The following is a 22,822-nucleotide window of genomic DNA, read 5'->3' as shown; positions in this document are numbered from 1 at the left end:
GATATTCCACACAGCAATATTTTCACTGATATATCCCCTAGAGCAAGAGACATAAAAGAAAGAATAAATAAATGGGACTTCAAGTTAAAAAGCTGCTGCACAACTAAAGAAAACATCAGCAAAATGAAAAGAGAACCAACTGTATGGGAAAATATATTTGCAAATAATACCTCAGGCGAGGGTTTGATCTCCAAAATATGTAAAGAACTCACACAACTCCACTCCAGGAAGAAAAAACAGTCTGATTAAAAAATGGGCAAAGGACCTGAACAGACACTTCTCCAAGGAGGACATACAGAGGGCCCACAGATACATGAAAAGATGCTCAGCATCACTAGCAACCATAGAGATGCAAATTAAAACCACTATGAGATACCACTTCACACCAGTCAGAATGGCCATCATTAACAAATCAACAAACAACAAGTGCTAACAAGGTTGTGGAGAAAAGGGAACCCTAGTGCACTGTTGGTGGGATTGAGGACTGGTACAGTCACTGTGGAAAACAGCATGGAATTTCCTCCGAAAACTAAAAAGGGAACTGCTTTTTGACTGAGCAATTCCACTGCTGGGATTATACCCTAAGAATCCTGAAACACCAATTCAAAAGAACCTATCCACCCCAATGTTCATATCAGCACAATTTACAATAGCTGAGTGCTGAAAACAACCTAAGTGCCCATCAGTGAACAAATGGATCAAAAAACTATGGTACATTTACACAATGGAATATTATGCAGCAGAAAAAAAGAAGGAGCTCCTACCCTTTACAGCAGCATGGATGGATCTGGAGAGCATTACCCTAAGTGAAATAAGCCAGGTGGTAAAACACAAATACCATATGATCTCACCTATAAGTGAAACCTAATCAACAAAACAAACAAGCAAGCAAAATATAACCAAAGACATTGAAATAAAAAACAAACTGAAAGTTTCCAGAGGAGAGTGGGGAGGGGGATAATAAGGGAATATAGGAGAAGGGTCATGAAGGAACATGTATAAAGGACAACATGGACAAAGACAAGAGAGGAGGGGGAGGATTGAGTATGGGATATGGGGGTGAGTATGGCAGGGGAGAGTAATGGGAAAATGGGGACAACTGTAATTGAACAACAATAACGATAAATAAATAAATAAAACAAAGAGCTCTTAAAAATTGGTAAGAAAAATACTAATAGTACTATTTTAATGGGAAATCATATTAATATCCAATTCGATAATGATTAAATTGAAAGGAGCTATTAAGTATTTAAATAGTTTAACCTCACTGAAAAAGAATTGCAATTAAAAACAAAATATTTTGCTTATCGATTTGCAAAATGTTTCAATGTTATTGCTTTCTATTTATTGTTTTGTTTCTTAAATACTTATTTTCAGTGCTGATAAGGTAGACCAATCTCTTTAAACCTATGCCAATTTGTTCAAAAATTATGGAAAACAATTTTGTTCCATCATTATGGAAAATCTTTAATGATAGTCTTATAATGACTAACAATATTTGAAGTAATATTTCCTTTCCAGAGATCCAGCTAGAGGAAATAATCCTAATTGCTTCCTCAGATTTGTGTATAAAAATATTTCATAGCATTATATATGATAAAGAAGAATAAGAATTTCTTAAATATCTAGGAATAGGAAAATGGTAAACTACAATGCATATATATAGTGTAGTAAATATTATGAAACCATCACAATTATGTTTACAAAGTTGTTTTTAATCCTCTTCTGAGGATACATTTATTGTTTTGAGAGAGAGAGAAACCTGTGACAGAGAAACTTCTATCTGTTGCTTCAGCTGGGGACAGAACCTACAACCTAGGTATTCCCCCTGACTGGGAATCAAACACATGACATTTCAGTGCCTGGGGTGATGCTCCACCCAACTGAACCATACCAGCCAGGCCTATAAAGTTTTCAATGACATGAAAATATTTATGATCATTTTAATTAGGAGACTATATAACAAATCACCCCAAAACTTAATGATTTAAAGCAGTGTTTATATTTTTCACAGTTTACAGCTTAAATTTGGCTTGGATTCAGGGACAGCCGGAAAGGCCAGAGTGGCCACCTTCACATTCCTAGCCCTTGGTTCCCCTCCAGATGAGCCTCATCATAGGGTTCCTTAGACTTCCTCAAAGAACTGGGATTAGGATCCAAAAATAAATGTCTTGAGCAGCAAAAGTGGAAGCTATGGATCCCTGAAGGCCTAGCTTCAGAAGTTAGACAACATTACTTCTGCTGCATTGCATTGGTCAAAACAAGTCCCCAGACAGTCCATCATTCAAGGGAAGGGAAAGCAAATTGCCTCTCTCATCAGGGGGAATAGCAAAGAGTATGTGACCATTTTATTTCAATCCACCACAGTAAAATGACATTTAGTGAATAAAAAAAGAAAAAATGTATATATGCCAATATAAACTCAAATATGATATGTAATACTCTTACATTTATATATGTCCTGTGAATAAAAAGGCATATTATACATAGATTTATATTTTACTTATGAGTTAAAAAACTAGATGATAAACTACTACAAAGATAATGTCTAGCTAGTGGAAAAAATATAATTATAATTTTCTTCTTAAATTCTTGTTTTTGCAAAGGTAATGGAATGTATTATTTTTTCAACTGGAATGAAAATAATTTAAAAGATTTTTCTATTCCCACAAAGCTTCAGTTAAAGCAATTTCTTACAAAAAAAAACCTAGAAAACACTAGAGGAAATTGAATCAGAAATGGAGGAAAACCAACATCAAATTGAAAAACCAAAAAAAAGACACTTGTGTAACTATACAATTCTTTTTTTGACTGCACAAACCATTGAGACATTTGAATCATCAAACATTTTATAACAGGTTTATGACCATTCTGAACAAGTGTGTAACTGATTTTTTCTTTCATTATATTCACATTACACGGTGAATATTTTGCTACCTATGAAAAGAAAAACAAAACAAACTTTCCTTGTTTTTTATGTATTAATCTAAGCCAAGGTAAAATAGATGCAGCAGAAGCCTTGAGACAGAGACAAGTAAAACTGGAAACATTTTAGTGGCTATATTAGAACAAAACTTAAATATAAATAGACATGCTCAATAATAAAATCTAACCATTGTTTCTCTTGATTTTATAATTTCATAAATTTCAAACAGGGGATGGTGTTTTCTTCTTACAAAGTCATTGCACTATTTCAATACAGCATTATAAATTAATGTTGCATAATTCTGATGGCAACTTTTGCTGATATAGGAACACTACAAGGAAGAGGCAAAAATAGGTATTCCTCTTATACAATCTTTTAGATAGATGTTATTTTCAAGAACCGAAGATGTCATGCTATTTGATAGCTCAGCTAGCCTTTCCAGGTTGTCAGCAGAGCCCAGTTTTCATCTTTGCATACTAATAAGTGGAAGCTCTGAAATGTTTCTCAAATTCATAGATTTGAGAAAAGAATGGTCTCTCCCTCCAGAAAGTAACAAAAGAACCCATGGTCTCACACAATTTAAAGGATGAAAAATACTATGAAAGAAATAGGCCCCCCGCAAAAAAATATGTATGTTTGTGCTGTTTACAGACCTGTATCTACAGAACTTCAAAGTATCACCCCATCCCACTCAATTAAAGAATGACTTTGACTTTTGCTGATGTACATATAACAGATGAGGCCTCTTTCCTCACAACCTTAGGTTTCTGACCCCAAGCACTGAGTGACCCCAATGTCTATCTTGTAGATGAAGTCTTAGCTGTCTTTCTGAAAACACCGCTATATGCCATGGTGATCCCTCTGTGCACTAACCAGTAATGATATATACTGTGTCGAAAATACATGTGACATTACTTTAAAATTGAAAGAACCTATGCACCCCGATGTTCATAGCAGCACAATTTACTATAGCCAAGAGTTGGAAGCAACCTACATGCCCATCGGTCAATGACTGGATCAAAAAACTATGGTACATTTACACAATGGAATTCTATGCAGCAAAAAGAAAGAAGGAGCTCCTACCCTTTGCAACATCATGGATGGAATTGGAAAGCATTATGCTGAGTGAAATAAGCCAGGCGGTGAAAGACAAATACCATATGATCTCAACTTTAATGGGAATCTAAACAACAAAACAAACAAGCAAGCAAAATATGACCAAAGACACTGAAATACAGAACAGGCTGACAGGGACCAGAGCGGAGAGTGGAGAGAATCACAGGGGAAAAGGGAAAGGATTCACATGAACAAGTATAAAGGACACATGGACAATAACTAAGGTGGGGGGTGGAAATGGAAGGGAGGTGGGGAGTGCTGGGGGTGCAGGGCTGGGAATATAAGACAGAAAACTGTACTGGAACAAGAATGAAATTTAAAAAAAGAAAAAATTTAAATAAATAAATAAAAATTGAGAAACAGAAAGCTCTTTCTCTGAGTAGTCCTTTCAACAGAAAACAATACTATCAAAGCTTTGATAATACATATTTTAACTTCAGTTAAGCTGTTTCAAACTCTTACATGGTTTCTGTAGACTAAGGAATTTCTGCCTCTTTTAACACTAATGAGATCTCAAGAGATTATTCTAAAACATTTCTAATACTTCCCTACTGTTTCATCACTGGTGCATACACAGTTCTTTTACCTTCATTAAGCTTCAAAGACTTTTTAAGTAATTATTTTAGTCATTCATGGATGCTGAATGATTTTTACTAATAGATAAAATGACAGTTGAATTTGTTTTTGTTGTTTGTTTGCTCATCTTAGGGACTTATTTTAGACCTTTCAGTTTTCGTGACTTAATGCCTAGTCAATCTCATTCAAGTTTAAATTTTTATTGACTTGCTACATTTGGTAGGAATTATTCAGTGTGTGTTGGATGTCATTTTGATTAATGTTTGGGTCCTACTATAGCTAAAAATAGAACTGAAAATTAAACTTTATGATGGTGTCAATAATAAAAATATTATGTTTAAATACATACCTCAAACATATTGCAGGTTTGGTTCCGGAACAACTACTGCAATAAAGTAAATATCAAAATAAAGCAAGTCATATGAAAGTTTAGGTTTCCCAGTGCTTATAAAAGTCATGTTTACACTATATTGTAGTCTCTTAAGTGTGCAATGGCATTATGTCTAAAAACCAATGTACATACTGTTCTTTGCTGTGTATAATGTGCACCCACATTTTTGGCCCAAACTTTCAGGAAAAAAGTCTTTCATTTTAATTTTCTAATTCCATTTTCTATTTATTTATATTTAGAAACAAAACTATTGTATTCCAGGGAATTGTTTTTGATATGTATATCATTATTGCTTTCTAGAGTTATGCTTTTAACATATAAGCACAAATAGAAGAATTAAAACATTTATATAGATATGAAATTAGTACTACCCATGTATAATGTGCATCTTTTTTGTTCCCTCAAAAATTTGGGCAAAAATGCATGCATTATACAAGGCAAAACACAGGTATTTTTGTTTAAAATATACTTTATTGCTAAAAACAATGCTAACCATCATCCTGGTCAGTATGGCTCAGCTGGCTGGAGTGCCATCCCGTGAATCAAAAGATTTCAGGTTTGATTCCCAGTCAGGACACATACCCAGGTTGTGGGTTTGATCCCCAGTCAGGGCACATGCAGGAGGCAGCCATCAAGTTTCCCCCTCCCATCAATGTTTCTCCCTCTCTCCCTCTCTCTGTCACCCTTCCTCTCCCTCTAAAAAGCAATGATAAAATGGCCTCAGATGAGGATAAAAAATGCTAACTGTATCATCAGCAAGTTATAATCTCTTTCCTGGTGGAGGATCTTGCCTGGATGCTGATAACTGCTGACAGATCAGGGTGGTGGTTGCTGAAGGTTGGGATGTCTGTGGCAATTTCTTAAACTAAGATGACAGCAACAAAGTTTGTCCTACTGATTGATTCTTTCTTACACTTGGACACTGAGCAGATATTGTAGGGTTATTAACTGGCCTAATGTCAACATTACTGTGTCTCAGGGCATGGGGAGACCTGAGAGAAGGGGAGAGAGAGAGAGAGAGAGAGAGAGAGAAAGAGATGAGGAAGTGGCTGGTCAGTGAAGCAGTCAGAATATGTACAACTATAGAAAACTATCTAGTAATTTAAGTTGTGCCATCTTATATGGCACAGTTTGTGTACCCCAAAACAATGATAATAATAACATCAATGATCAATGATCACAGATCAGTATAACAAATATAATAATAATAACAAATGTTGAAATATAATAAGAAATACAAAAAATGTGCCCCTAGACACAAAGTGAGAAAATATCATTGGAAAAATAGCACTGATAGGCTTCCTGGATGCAGGGTTGTCACAAAGCTTCAATTTGTAAAAATGCAAAAAATAAAGGGCAATAAGACAAGATATGTCTGAAGTATTCCTCTAGGTTCTACATGGCTCCAAGATTTTTTTCACAGTCCTATTCCATATTCCTGACCTGATCCACATTTTTCCACATACCTTATATTATTAAATATAGTCAGAGAGTAAAGGAGAATCAAAACCTATTGAAACAACAGCATAATAACAAAGCAAAATACAATAGCTTTGTAATAAAATGAGGAACTTGGGTCTGTTGGAATATAAGCCTGAGTATCAAACAGAAACACCTGGAAATAAAGCCTCATGATGTAACAGAACAGAGCCAAAAGGGGTATGATATACTGTTACCTAAAGGACCTCCACTAGGTTTGCTGTGCCTGCCACCAGAGGAAAGACCTCTCTCAATGCCAGAGTTGTGAAAAGGAAAGGAAATGTTTATTTAAAGCTCTATACAGACTTAAAGTAGTGACCCAATATCTTCATTAAAATACTAAAGTCTTTTAGGGTACCCACAGATGCGCACAATTCTTCCTTCTCCCTCTGCCTTAATCTGGGGTACCGTACCTCAGGAAAAGTAGAAGTCCATGATTCAGGCTCCTGGCACCATCAGCTGTGTCACCGCCAGGATCTCCAGTTAATCCAAAGCCATGTGGCACCTTCTGACAGCCCACCAGCAAGAGTTCCTTCATCCCTTTTCTTCCAGGCAAAGTCTCTCCTGCTTCCTAAGCCATGTGGCAAAAGGGAGCACCCTAAAGCCAGGTGGTCCCCACTCTGCCAAAGCCATGTGGTTCTCTCCCCAATGGCTGCTGCCTCTAGGTCTAAATCCATGTGCCAATTTTCTCTGCAGCCCCATTTCCAACTCCTCCTACAATCAGTTACACCTGCCAGCATTCCTGTATCCTTCCAGCTTTATTGGGCTGCCATAATGAGTCTGGGCAGGCACGACCCCATGGCATGGAGCCAATAATCTCCAAGCTCTCACACAGGTGCCATAACCAGGAAGAGTTGCCTCCCAGTTACACCTTGGATGGAAGTCACTTCCATTCCCCTGGCTCAAAGCATGGCCACAGCTATTTAACATATCCATGAAACCAGTTAGGGGTTGTAGATATAATGACCATGCCAGAGGCTAGTGGCAAAGCTGTTGCTATGCGAAACAGTTCCCAATGATCCTGCTCCATGCGTCCCTTCCCCCAACTCAACCCTGTGTGGGGGAGGGGTGAGGACATCCTATATATTTTTCTAATATTTCCTGGATACCTTGAGTTCTGGACCCCATTCCAAATCCCTATTTTGCACCCCCCCCCGGCTGCACCCTGTTACAATGAGACTCGGTGAAATACTAGATCTTTCTTAATCTTGCACTCCTCCCTCCCTCCTTTTCTTCTCTCAAAAATGGACACTCTTCCTTGTACTAATTTTCAAACTTAGCTAATCAAAAACTTCAACTAATTAACTTATCCCCTTCCCCAATCAAAGGAATAATGTAGTTTCTGTTTTTCACACTTTAAGTGGGAGCTTTCTTTTATGTAAGTATCTTAATATCCAGAGCTTTCATTGCAGGAAAGACTGTATCATTTTCCATTATTGCAGATACTAAATCAAGAACATGCTCAAAATGAGCTCATTTAGTGTTACAAGTAGTGAGAGGAATAAAAATATTCCCCATTCCTATGACAATCGCATTGTCTACCATACAATTTTATATTTCTTTTGTATGCATTTTATTTTTATACAATCATCTTATTTCCACAGAAGGCATAATACCTTAGCTTTGAATAGCAAAATATAAAGTTATATTTTTAAGGTAGCATTTTTAGTTGCTCTTCCTTAGTAATGTATAAAGTTCTGCTTCTGTATTTGACTGAGCATCATACTAACTTTAAGCATATGTACATATTTCTCTTACATTGAAGTGTTAAGAGTTTTACAAGGCGAGAAATGGAAATAGTTATTTTAAAGTCACTTTTGTGATTTCTTCTAGTATCTTTTATTTATTTACTTTATTTTTAGAGAGAGGGGAAGGGAGGGAAAAAGAGAGGGAGAGAAATATCAATGAGTGGTTGCCTCTCACCTGGCCCCCACTGGGTGAGACCTGGCTCCCAACCCAGGCACATGGTGCCATGACTGGGAATTTCCCTGGTGCCCCTTTGGTCCACATCATGCACCCAATCCACTGAGCTATACACCAGCTAGGGCAATTTCTCCTAGCTTCTTATGTAAGCTATAGCAGAGTTCAGATTGAGAGCCAAAATTACTCTATAAAAAGCAAAAGAAATGTTTGCTAAACTCGCCGAAGAAATAATTCTTCCTAGAGAAACTCAGAGTGGTTTGTAAACTACTCAGAGGTTTATCTTTTGATCTCCTGTCTCTCTTCTGAGGTAGAGGGTACACAAGGGGAACCCAGAAAAAGGAATTTATTTTTTTAATTGTGTATTTATTCCTAAATGTTTAAACTTCAGTCACCTTCAAAGTATTCTTTGATGCAATACACTTATTGATACTTTTTTCTACTGCTCAAAGCAGTTTTTGAATTCGATTTTGCCTTTTAGTGCTTTTGCAATTTTTTATTGTTTTTCTATAGTTATCCCAATTTTCCCCTGTTGCTCTCCCCTTGCACCCCCCATGCTTCCAACAGTCAATCTCCACTCTTTTGTCCATGTCCATTGGTTTTGTTTCACCTCTTCCACATCAGCAAATCATTTCCCTTTAAGGACTTTTTTCATCTATGGGGGGAAAAAAGTTGTTCCAGGCAAGATCAGGTGAATAGGGAGGGTGAAGGCTGCAGGTCATACCATTTTTGGTCAAAAACTGGCTGAACACTCAGTGTGGTGTGGGCAGGTGCTTAAATGGACATGCATTTAAAGAGACTTCAAAAAAAATTCACTGAAACCAAATGCAGCCTCTCACAACACCAGCTGGTAAACTGACACACTGATATAGGCGGGTTCCTAGAACACTTACCTAGCTGGGGAATCCTGTACTATTAGGGCCCCCCCTCCAGGAGATAATTCGTTTTTAGGGGGTTTCCCCTTGTATTTACACTAGGAAGAATTTTATTGCATTTATCAAAATTAAATATCTCTCTTTCTGTTTCAGTGCTTCTCTTTTGAAAAGGGTTCATTGCTTTTAATCCCACCATGACCCAAAATAAGAGTTCTTCCCATTACTCCCATGGTGAAATGTTTTAACGACACATACTTCATCAAAATGGGATAGAACATTCCACTATAAGATCTCTAATTATCTAAAAAAGAAAACAGAACAAAGTAAATAAAAAACAAACACTCCTGAAGTCATTGAGCCCTGAAATAAACAAGTTTAGCAAGGATTACTGTTATTTGGTTTTGTCTTTTTTATGTTACATTCAGTTTTAGCTCTAGTTCATTTTGGAATGCAATGGTGTAATTGTTTCAGAGAGACATTATGAATTATAAAAAAGCATCTGCCCATACTTTTATTTTTAATGTTTTATAATATTTTATAATTTAAAATTATTTTAATATTAAGCAACTTGACTCTTAAAGCTATCCTTTGTTAAGCAAGGGAGGAATTATTATATGTTTTCATAAATGACAAAAGTCAAAGTTCAGAGGAGATTCAGCACAGCCCAAGTCACATTACTAGTAACTGGCAGTGCTGAGCCTGAAAACCTAAGCTAGGCCCCACCCAGGGTTCCTTCTACTGTGTTGATGATGCATTGTTAACACCATTGATTCAAGAAGCACTTTATGTGCCTCATTTCTTCCTCTCTAGTAATTTAATGAGCAGTTAAGTACTCTATTTGTGTACTGGTTTAGCAACAAAACTTGCAACTGTATTTCTTTAGAATTCTTCAACTGACCTACTTACACATGGATTTAGATGTATTTATGAGTCTTTGGTTTATCCACATAGGAAAAAACCTGCAAAGCAGGGACAGTGTCATCATTATTAGTGCTCTACAACTATTTGGGGGGAAGAATGAAGGTTTTTTCATTATTATTTCTAATCTGTCTCCACACATGACTGGTACACAGTTCATACATGCAAGTTTGCTAGTACACAAACTGGTCTATACCCATTAGATAGGACAAGCCCACTAATACAAGGTTGAGTGGCAAGTTTGAATGCTATGGCAATGTCAAGTTGCTGCAAAATTTTCAAAGTGCTCATTCTTTACTTCTGTACTTATCTTGCCATAGGCCAGACACAACCCCCCAACCCCAAGAGCCTGTTCAATTGCTGCTAACAGAGTAACTCTTCAGAAGGAAACTCCCAGGCTCACCAGCTACATTCTTCAATTACCAAGCCTTCCAGTTCATTTCCTTGCTATCACTGTCTAGTTCTTTTCATATATAGCATATGTAAAAGTTGGGCATTTCTGATATAGCCTTTTTTATAATCAAAACACAGGTATCATTTTAAAGATATATAGTATTTGCCCCAAATTAGCAGCTACATAACATCAGTATGCTACATGTATCTTAAGAAAAGACACAATTTATGTCATCAGTAACAAGTAAACAATTTAAATCACAGTTTTTAATTCAGAAGTCAAAAATATATAATAAAGACAATTGTGAAATCTATGGCCCTCAATTTTGCTCCTTTAAAGAAACATTACAAAGAAATTGACATAAATGATTATTTTTAAAAAGGAAATTTAAAATAATCACTGAAATAGTATAAGTAATGTGAATAACTTTTAAAGTAACAATCTTTTTGCCACTGACTTGCTAAAGATGAAGAAGATGCTGGAAAAAGGTGCTCTTGCCATCCTAATACCTTCCTCGTGGTCCAAGGAGTCCACTGAAGTGTCTAAGTGGTGAACTTGGGTGGTAGTGGCAGGAACACTATTACTCTCTCAACATACGCCCTCTTAGGAGTATATTTTCCAAAATTCATTTGCATTTTAGGCTTAGATCAGCTTTCTCTGTTTCATGAAGTTTAAAGAATCAGAAAAGGGTTCTGAGATCTTGCATTCCAACCAGTATGCACCTGATGGAAATTATAAGTTTATGTATCATTACAAATTACAAAAAAAGCTTCCCAATATCCTCTCTAATAAAAAGGAAAAACAATGAACTCAGCAAAAGAATTAAGAAGAATAACTTTTGTAGGAGATGTTGTAACAGACAAATTCACTATTTGTTTCACCAGAGGACATTCTCTAATATTATCCTCCAAGATCAGACTTGTCCAAGGGTAAAAATCAGGGAATTATTTAGGCTTGCAGATCCTCTCTCCCATTTTGTTCTTCCAGATGCAACAAAACAAAGGTGCTTCAGATTTGGAGAATATTTTCTTTCATTTCTATTCCATTCACTTATTTCCTAAGTATTGTTACAGAAAACAACTCAGCCGCTTTCAGGTATATGGAGCGGAACTTTATTTACTCGCGCGGACCCAGAGGAGGCAGTCTCCAAATTCTGGGTCCCGAACTGGGGCAGGGGCTTGTTTATATAGTGTGGCATGCAAAAGCGATTTTACTAAGGCTACGTGGCAGAAGCAGGTTTACAGAAGCAAGAAAGCAGGGCTGCTGATAGGGCCATACAATGTTCTTTTGTTCTTACTTCTTAGTTACTTAGTTGCTCACCCTTCCTTATCTTAGTGGCTCAGGGAACAGACCACGTCCTTCTGACTTGTCTGGGCTTGTCTAAGCAGGTCTTCTGCTACAGTATCACTGACTCATTTATTGGACTTTGTTACTTGTCATTTCTATCTTTTTCAGTCTCCTTACTGTGGACCCCTGGCCTGAACTTCCATCCAGCTCCACTGGAACTTTATAATATTACAGATAAATCCTGTAGGCTTCAAATATAGACTTCAAAGTACAGACAGTTGTATGAAGCTTGAGTTTCCCATGGTTACTGTGCTATAAACTGCCCTTTAGCACCCGTCTCTGCTTTTATTATATCTATGCAGATGTTTCAACCCTCTTTGCTATACTAAAAACATATAAATCAGAACCAAAGACAACTCTGGTGATCTGTGAATCTATGCCTTGCCTTCAGAAAAGTGAACAACTACCATCAATCATTGGTCCAACGTTCACTTCTAAAGGAAAGTTAGAGACAAAGCAATTATGCCTTTTATTAATACTAATGAGAGACACTTATCTAAATATATGTATATTTCTCCTTATTACACTTGTAGTTCTCTAACAAAATACTGAAATTCTCTTAAAAAATACATCTGTGGGCCTTTTCTCCATTTACAATCTCAGACATTTGTTCTTTTCCCTCTAGACTAAATTCCTGTTTTCTTTTGTACACCTTAGCTTCAAAACATCATGTTTGCAGGTACGCACTCTCCTGTTAATTTTTAAATCCCTCTTATAATATGAAAAAACATAAGATTGGTTCTTTTTCCTTTCTAAATATTGTCTTAATCCCTTTTTTAATAGTCATAGCTATTTTCCAGAGGAAATCTGGGATTTGAAAATAGATATGTAATTAGACTCATGTGTTGCTTTAAAACAAATGTATTCTGAATGATATTTTTATGTGCATTTGTAAGTAGGCTCTCTCTGAATAATGCTAACAAAACCAAAACCTCTGGCCACATGTCCCCAGCTGAACCTACTCCATGGCACACGACTGCACCTGCCCATCCGATATACCTCCTCAGAAGAAAGGACAGCATTTCCTCCCCATTGCCATGGAAAGGGGAGTGTTTACGAGGTGTAACAGGTGAAAACCTAAAAGGTTATTTGTTGGTACTATGGCAAAGTAGCTGCTAAAATTGCCTGAACCCTGCTATGTCATTCGCCATTCCTCCCTGTGGAATCCTCAAGAGAGAAATATGCAAGGCACACCAGTAAAGAAACCAAAGTACCCCCTTAATTATTACTGGAGACAGGGCAAGAATCTCTGGTAAGTGGTTTCAGCACACACCACATTGAGTAGGAGCATCTATTTCTCTTCAGTTTAAATCAGAATTTGTGGATCTTTCACCTTGTAGCCTGCAGGAAATCAAGGCAGTGACCAAAACTCTCTGCTATGTATGGAACTAGAAGGTAAAAAGCAGGCTCTGACAGCCTAGCAACTCTGCCTCCTAGAGTAAAAGAAAAAAGAGAGTGTGTGGCACATTCTCTGCTAATGCCCAGTTACCCTGCCCACCTGAAAACATAGCCAAAGTAATCCCACTGAACTGTCATCAATCAAATTGGCCTTATTTTCTTTGGGGGAAGAAGTAGTGTGAGAGAGAAAGGAAAACACTAATGAAAGTCTGGTTGGAGCATTTTGTTTCATACAGGCCTGTGTAGAGATTGAATGGTGTCCCCCCAAAACATTCCTGCTTTACCCAGAACCTCAGAATGTAAGCTTTGATGGAATAAGGGTCTTTGCCGATGTAACTAAATTAAGGATCTTGAAATGAGATGCCCCTGATTTAGGGCAGGCCCTAAATCCAATGACTGATATCCTTATAAGAGAAAGGAGAGATTTGAAACATACAGACTGGGGAGAAACACAGAGAAGAAAGTAACATGAAGACAGAGGCAAAGATGGGAGTGACAGGTCCATAAACCCAGGAACGCCAAGGATCGCCAGTAATCACCAAATCACCAGAACCTAGGAGAAAGGAGTAAAATGGACTCTCCTCCAGAGTTTCTAGAAGAAACCAATTGTACAGACAACTGATTTGGGGTTTCTGGCCTACTAAACTGTGAGAAAATATGTTTCTGTTGTTTTAAGCCACCCAGATTGTGGTAATTTGTTACAGCAGCTCAAGAAAACTAATATGCTATTAACACTCTTCCTTACACAATCATAGAAAATGTGTCCAATTCGTCACAAGGTAAATTAGGCAAGAGAACACGAATCGATGGTGTAAATCATTCATCACAACCAAGAAGTTATATTTAGAATTTGTATCCTATTGGTAGGGAAGCAATAAAATTTTTGTTGGATGTAAAGAACAGCAATGTAGTATAATGGCTTACTATACAAACCTGGATTTGACTACAGGCTGCCCCATTTACTTGCTAAGTATATCTTAAGAAACTAAGCCTCAGAGAGGAAAATGGCGGCGGAGTAGGATGGAGCGACTCCAGTTCTCGTACACCTGGGAGAAAATCCTGGCAGATTTACAGAAGAACAGCGCAATCAATTCCCCAACCAACAATTCCCCAGCATTTATGAAAATAAGAGACCAGAGATAGTGACGAACCAGACAGCTAGAGGTCATTGGGGTCTCAGGGACGTGAGTAAGGACAGAGGCGGCCAGACCGGCGGCAGCCATTAGCCGGCAGGTAAAGACCTCGGAGCCGCGGCTGCCGCAGCGGTCGGAGCCCAGAGGCTTCCTTCCGTCTGTGCCCAGCGACAGGGGCGTCTGCCACGGAGAACTCATCGGGAGCCCGGCACCTGTGAGTAAAGTCAAGGGCAGCGGCAGCGGTGGTGGTGGCGGCGGCGGCGGCAGGAGGTCAGCCACTGGCCGGCGCATTAAGACCTGGGAGCCTTGGCTGCCTCAGCGGTCCGGGCCCAGAGGCTTCCGCCTGTGCCCAGGGACAGGGGTGTCTGACACACAGGACTCATTGGGACCCCGGCACCTGTGAGTAAAGACAAAAGTGGCAGCGGCAGGGCCGGCTGCCCTCGGGAGCCAGGCACCCCAGAGTAAAGTCAAAAGCAGCAGCGGCGGGACCAGCAGCCATTGGCCGGTGCGTAAAGACCTCGGAGCTGCTGCTACCACAGCTTCCAGGGCCCAGAGGCTTGTGTCTATGGCCAGCGTCCTGACGTCTGCCACAGAGGACTCATCGGGAGCCCAGCAACTGTGAGTAAAGACAAAAGCAGCAGCGGCAGGACCGGCTGCCCTCGGCCAGCCCAAAACGCCTCGGAGCCACCGCTGCCGCTGTGTTAGGGGTATAGAGGCTTCTGTCTGTGGCCAGTGCCAAAGAGGACTCACAGGGAGCCCAGCACCCAGTGGAGCATTGGGCCAGCTGCGGGGCCTTGGAAGAGCTGGCTCTCTCCCTCACCATCTAGGCGGGGCTGGGTGGCAGAGACCTGTCTGCCTAGGTGTGCAGGGAGGGTGGCAAGGACAGGGGGCCATGTTCAGTTGCAATCTCTGTGGTCACCAGCCCACCAGCCTGCCAGCCCAGGAAATTTGAGAGGAGCATTGTCCTAACCAGTCAGGTTGGGGATTGGGCTGGGCTGAGAGGCACACTTTCTGGAGAAGTTTTTACTGGAAAGTGGACTGAGGTGTTCTCCTGTGAAGGCACCTTGACTTGCATCTCACCCAGCAACAGGATTGGGAAGGACCAGTACCAGATCCCGTGGGACCAAGGCAGCCTGTCAGGTGGGCGGGCGCCTGTACCCCAGTCTGGTAGCCTGGCTGGTGGGCGGGTGTGCGCCTGGGCCTACAACCCAGCCCACAGAGGGGTCCCACCAAAACCAGAAAAATCGGATTGGACAGTTTGAAACCAACAAGGAAGGAGTTTTTGCTGTTGGTTTGTTTTTTTTTTTTTTTACTTTTATTTTTAAACTTTTTTCAGTAATCGTATATATTTTTTAATTTCATTGTTGCTGTATCTTTCAGTACTCTGTTCCTCTCCTTGCTTTTTTCCTGTTTTAGCCCTTCTTCCTTTCACCCCAAACGTACTGCTTTTTCCTCACTTCTCTTGCCCTTTTTTGTGTGTTTGTTTGTTTGTTTGTTTTGTTGCTTTCTATACCACTGTAAATACTTCACAACACATCTCTGGGGTCATAGCCCACTTTACAGGTTCCTGAATTCTATTACTGTAGTGATTAACTCTACTTGCTCACACAATACGTCTATTTACTATTCTTTACTCTCACCTTACCTCAAAATTTGACCACCCGCAAACTCACTGCTTTCTAGATACAACTCACAAGCCTTCCCTCCCCAACAAGAGACTTATCTTTGGTCTATCCTTTCCTAGAGGTGGCAAATTGGGTTGAAGATTACGGTTAACACTATATAGAGCCTAAAGATCTTATATCTCTTTTCCACCAGCTGTGACTGTAAATATCATAAAGTACTCTCCTGCTGTCATAAACCATTTTGCCTCCCCCTCCAGCTGATCACACACACACAAAGAAAGGAGTAGGTGGAAGCAGAGAAGATCAAGATACCTGCAGGAGACTGCACCACTGAATTTCACAGGAATTCTACCACAGAAGTTCACACCATAAACCTAGGGAGTCAGAACAGATCAATTTAAGAAGCTGAAGCTAACAAGAAGAGTCTCATAAGCAATGGGAAGACAAAGAAACAATGCCCAAAGGAAAGAAAAGGTGGAAGTCTCAGAAATAATGTCAGATTAAAGAGAGGCAAGTCAGCTATCAGATATTGAATTCAAAGCACTAGTTATCAGGAAATTCAAAGAGCTCACAATGAGCTACCAGAAACTAGAGGGGAGCTACCATGAGCTCTCCGCAAACTATATCAACATGAAAAAGGAAATAGAAACTATCACCAAAGGACAAGAGGAAATGAAGAATACAATTTCGGAACTGAAGAACACAGTAGAAGGAATGAAAAGCAGGATCGATGAGGCAGAAGATCGGATCAGTGAGTTGGAGGACACAGTAGAAAGAATCTCCCAGAAAGAGCAAGAAAGGGAAAAGAGGCTCAAAAAGAATGAAGATGGGCTAAGAGAAATGCAAGATAATATGAAACGTAATAATATCCGAATAATAGGAATACCAGAAGGAGAAGAAGAAGAACAAGGGATAGAAAACCTATTTGAAAGAGTAATGATGGAAAATTTTCCTAATTTGATGAGAGAAAAAGTTACACGAATCCAGGAATCACAGAGAGTCCCATTCAAGAGGAACCCAAAGAGGCCCACTTCAAGACACATCATCATTAAAATGGCAAAATTTCAAGACAAAGAGAGAATCCTAAAGGCAGCAAGGGAGAAAAAGGAAGTAACATACAAGGGAGCCCCAATAAGGTTAGCTACTGACTTCTCAATGGAAACACTCCAAGCAAGAAGAGAATGGCAAGAAATATTTCAAGTAATGAGAACCAGAGGCCTACAACCAAGGCTACTTTACCCAGCAAGGCTCTCAATCAAGATAGAAGGCCAAATAAAGAGCTTCCAAGACAAAAGAAGTCTAAAAGAATATGCCTCCACCAAACCAGCTCTACAAGAAATACTAAAAGGGCTGCTTTAAGGAAAGGAAGGAAAAGAGAGAGACAGAGAGGAACTGTGGTACAAAAATGGCAATGAATAAGTCCCTATCAATAATAACCTTGAATGTAAATGGATTAAATGCTCCAATCAAAAGACATAGAATAGCTGAATGGATAAGAAAGCATGACCCACACATATGCTGCCTACAGGAGACCCACCTCAGGACAAAAGACCATCACAGACTAAAAGTGAAAGGCTGGAAACAAATTTTCCAAGCAAATGGACAAGAAAAAAAAGCCGGGGTAGCAATTCTAATATCAGACAAAATAGACTTCAAAAAAAGGGCCATAAAGAGAGACCCAGAAGGTCACTTCATATTGCTCAAGGGAAGAATCCAGCACGAAGACATTAACATCATAAATATATATGCACCCAACATAGGAGCACCCAAATATATAAGAAAAATCCTAGAAGACTTCAAGAAAGATATTGACAGCAACACAATTATAGTAGGGGATTTTAACACCCCACTGTCAAAAATGGACAGATCTTCCAAACAAAATATCAACAAAGATATAGCAGCATTAAATGAAACTCTAGAAGAAATGGACTTGACTGATATATATAGAGCGCTTCATCCCAAAGAAGCTAAATACACATTCTTTTCAAATGCACATGGAACATTTTCAAAGATAGACCACATGATAGGACACAAAATGAGCCTCAACAAATTCAAGAAAATTGAAATCATACCAAGCATTTTCTCTGACCACAAGGGACTGAAATTAGAAACCAACCCCAAAGGAAAAAACCCAAAACACCCAAAATCATGGAGACTGAATGGTATGCTATTAAACAACGAATGGGTCAAGATTGAAATTAGGGAAGAAATCAAAAAGTTTCTGGAAACAAATGAAAATGAACTCACAACAACCCAAAACTTATGGGACACGGCCAAGGCAGTCCTGAGAGGGAAGTTCATAGCAATACAGGCTTACCTAAAGAAAATAGAAACATTTCAAACAAACAACCTAACCCGACGCCTGCAAGAACTCGAAGAACAACAACAAAGACAGCCCAGAGCAAGTACAAGGAAGGAAATAACCAAGATCAGAGCAGAATTAAATGACATAGAGACCAAAAGCACAATTATAAGGATCAATGAATCCAAGAGTTGGTTTTTTGAAAAGATAAACAAAATAGACAAGCCTTTAAGTAGGCTCATTAAGAAAAGAAGAGAGAGGACACAAATAAACACAATCAGAAATGAAAGAGGAGAGATTACAACTGATACCACAGAAATAGAAGGGATTGTAAGGAATTACTATGAAGAACTGTATGCCAAGAAATTTGAAAACCTAGGTGAAATGGACAAATTTCTAGAAAAATATAATCTTCCAAAACTCAATGAAGAAGAAGTAGAAAGCCTGAACAGACCAATAACAGCAAATGAAATTGAAGCAGTAATCAAAAAACTCCCATCACACAAAAGCCCCGGACCAGATGGTTTCACAGGAGAATTCTACAAAGCGTTTAAGGAAGAGCTAACCCCTATTCTTCACAGACTATTCCAAAAAATCCAAAATGATGGGAAACTCCCAAACTCTTTTTATGAAGCGAGCATTATCCTAATTCCAAAACCAGAGAGAGACACAACAAAGAAAGAAAATTACAGGCCAATATCACTGATGAACATAGATGCTAAAATCCTCAACAAAATATTGGCAAATCGCATCCAACAATACATCAAAAAGATCATACACCATGACCAAGTGGGATTCATCCCAGGGATGCAAGGATGGTTCAATATCCGCAAATCAGTAAATGTAATACACCACATAAACAAAAGCAAGGACAAAAACCACATGGTCATATCAATAGACGCGGAAAAAGCTTTTGATAAGGTACAACACCCATTTATGATAAAGGTACTCAGCAAAGTGGGAATAGAGGGAGCATTCCTCAATATAATAAAGGCCATATATGAAAGACCTACAGCCAACATCATACTGAATGGGCAAAAACTGAAAGCTTTTCCACTAAGATCAGGAACAAGACAAGGTTGTCCACTTTCACCACTTCTATTTAATATAGTATTGGAAGTTCTAGCCACAGCGATCAGACAAGAAAAGGAAATAAAAGGCATCCAAATCGGAAAGGAGGAAACAAAACTGTCACTGTTTGCAGATGACATGATAGTGTACATGGAAAATCCTATAGACTCTACCAAAAAATTGCTGGAACTAATAAATGAATTTGGCAAAACAGCGGGATACAAAGTCAATATCCAGAAATCAAAGGCATTTCTGTATACTAACAATGAATCAGCAGAAGCAGAAATCAAGAAAAAAATCCCATTCGATATAGCAAAAAGAAAAATAAAATATCTGGGAATAAATCTAACCAAGGAGGTTAAAGACCTGTATGCAGAAAATTACACAACACTGAAGACAGAAATCAAGGAAGACACAAACAAATGGAGACGTATACCGTGTTCATGGATTGGAAGAATTAACATCATCAAAATGTCCATACTACCCAAAGCAATTTACAGATTCAATGCAATACCTATTAAAGTACCAATGGCATATTTCACAGACATAGAACAAACACTTCAAAAATTTATCTGGAACCATAAAAGACCCCGAATAGCAGCTGCAATGTTAAGAAAGAAGAACAAAGTAGGAGGGATCACAATACCTGATATCAAACTGTATTACAAGGCCACTGTAATCAAAACAGCCTGGTACTGGCATAAAAACAGGCACATAGACCAATGGAACAGAATAGAGAGCCCAGAAATAAACCCAAATCTCTACAGTCAATTAATATTCGACAAAGGGGGCAGTATCATAAAATGGGGTAAAGATAGCCTCTTCAACAAATGGTGTTGGGAGAACTGGACAGCTACATGCAAAAAAATGAAACTCGAGCACCAACTTACATCATACACCAAAATAAATTCAAGGTGGATAAAAGACTTAAATATAAGCCATGACACCATTAAAGTCCTAGAGGAGAACATTGGCAGGAAAATCTCAGATATTTCACGCAGCAACATTTTTACTGATATGTCCCCTAGAGCAAGGACTATAAAGGAAAGAATAAACAAATGGGATCTCATCAAAATAAAAAGCTTCTGCGCAGCTAAAGAAAACAGCATTAAAATAAAAAGACAACCAACTGTATGGGAAAACATATTTGCCAATGATACCTCAGACAAAGGTTTAATCTCCAAAATATACAAAGAACTCACACGACTTCACTCTAAGAAGACAACTAACCCAATTAAAAAATGGGGAAAGGACTTGAACAGACACTTCTGCAAGGAGGACATACAGAGGATCCAGAGACACATGAAAAGATGCTCAATATCACTAGCTATCAGAGAGATGCAAATTAAAACTACAATGAGATACCACTTTACACCGGTGAGAATGGCTATCATAAACAAAGCAATAAACAACAAATGTTGGAGAGGGTGTGGGGAAAAGGGGACTCTGGTCCACTGTTGGTGGGATTGCAGACTGGTACAACCATTATGGAAAACAGTATGGAATTTTCTCAGAAAACTAAAATTGGACTTGCCTTTTGACCCAGCAATTCCACTGCTGGGATTGTATCCTAAGAACCCTAAAACACCAATCCCAAAGAACCTATGCACCCCAATGTTCATAGCAGCACAATTTACAATAGCCAAGAGTTGGAAGCAACCTAGGTGCCCGTCAGTAAATGAATGGATCAAAAAACTATGGTACATATACACAATGGAATTTTATGCTGCAGAAAGAAAGAAGGAGCTCCTACCTTTTGCAACATCATGGATGGAACTGGAAAGCATTATGCTGAGTGAAATAAGCCAGGTGTTGAAGGACAAATACCATATGATCTCACCTTTAACAGGAAGCTAAACAACAAAACAAACAAGCAAGCAAAATATAACCAAAGACACTGAAATAGAGAACAGGCTGACAGTGACCAGAGGGGAGAGGGGAAGGAATTTCAGGGGAAATAAGGGAGGGATTTAGAGGAACATATATAAAGGATACATGGACAACAACTGAGAAGGGTGGAAATGGGAGGGAGGGGGGAGCATGGGGAGTGAGATGGGATGGGAGTAATAGACAGAAAACTGTACTTTAAAAATAATTAAATAAAAAAATTGGGGAAAAAAACTAAGCCTCGGTTTCTTCATTTGTACAATGGGGATAATAACAGAATAACAATATGTACCTCAAGTGATTATTATGAGAATTAAATGAGATATTCTTCTAGCACATGCCTGGAACATAGCAAATGTTGTTCAAATGCTTATTATCATTTAACATCATTTTTAAATTATCAACACATCAGAAAACAAAGTAAACATAATCAATCTATTCCAACATTTCCACAGAGGAATATCATAATCACAAGTAAGGATAAGGTATAAATAGAGTCTGAACAGGGCCACTAGAAGAAGTGAAATGACATTTATTAGCAAATATGCTGTTAGCAAATTATGAAATGATGAGACTTACCCAGTCAGGTACAAAGGACTACTTTCTGTATGTGGACATATTTTTTTGCAGACTTTTTAGCCACCTTTTTATTCAATGAAAGGGGAGTATTGTTTCAGAATGCACAAAATTTTACTACTAAAGTTTTAGAGGTCTAACATAGTTTTTCTTAATAATAAATGTTTAAGAAATTGATTCAGTTGATGGAATAGCCTTGGTGATATCTTAAAAACATAAAAAATGGTCTAAGTTAGAATTTTTAAGTATTTACCGTGAACTTGTTTCTTTAGTCACCCTTAAATATGGTTTTGTTTTCTATTGTTAAGATTTTATCCCCTAATAATTTTCTTTAATTAAACACTTTTTAATATTTTTTAAATTCTGTATCTCTCTTCTTTTTCATTGTTTTTCAGTTATAATTGTCCCCCCATTTCCACCACATTGTTTTTCCCTGTCCAACCCCCATTCCCAAAGACAATCCCTACCCTGCTGTCCTTGTCCATGGGTCCTTTGTACATGTTCCCCTTCTTTTCCCACTATCCTTTTCCTCACTACCCTCTAGTCACTGTCAGATTGTTCTTTATTTCCTTGTCTCTGGTTATATTTTGCTCATTTGTTTGTTTTGTTGATTAGGTTCCACTTATAAGTGAGATCTTAGGGTATTTGTCTTTCACTGCCTGCCTTATTTAACTCAGCATAATGCTCTCCAGTTCCATCCAGGCTGTTGTGAAGGGTAGGAGCTCCTTCTTTCTTTCTGCTGCATAGTGTATCATTATGTAAATGTACCATAATTTTTTGAGCCCCTCATTCACTGATAGGCACTTAGGCTGTTTCCAGCACTTGGCTATTATAAATTGTGCTGCTGTGGACATGGGGGTGCACAAGTTCTTTTGAACTGGTATTTCA

The sequence above is a fragment of the Sturnira hondurensis genome, unplaced genomic scaffold, assembly GCF_014824575.4.
Source record: "Sturnira hondurensis isolate 20B ecotype Veracruz unplaced genomic scaffold, ASM1482457v3 Scaffold0012467, whole genome shotgun sequence".
Lineage (NCBI taxonomy): Eukaryota > Metazoa > Chordata > Mammalia > Chiroptera > Phyllostomidae > Sturnira > Sturnira hondurensis.
This window is presented reverse-complemented; position numbering follows the sequence as displayed.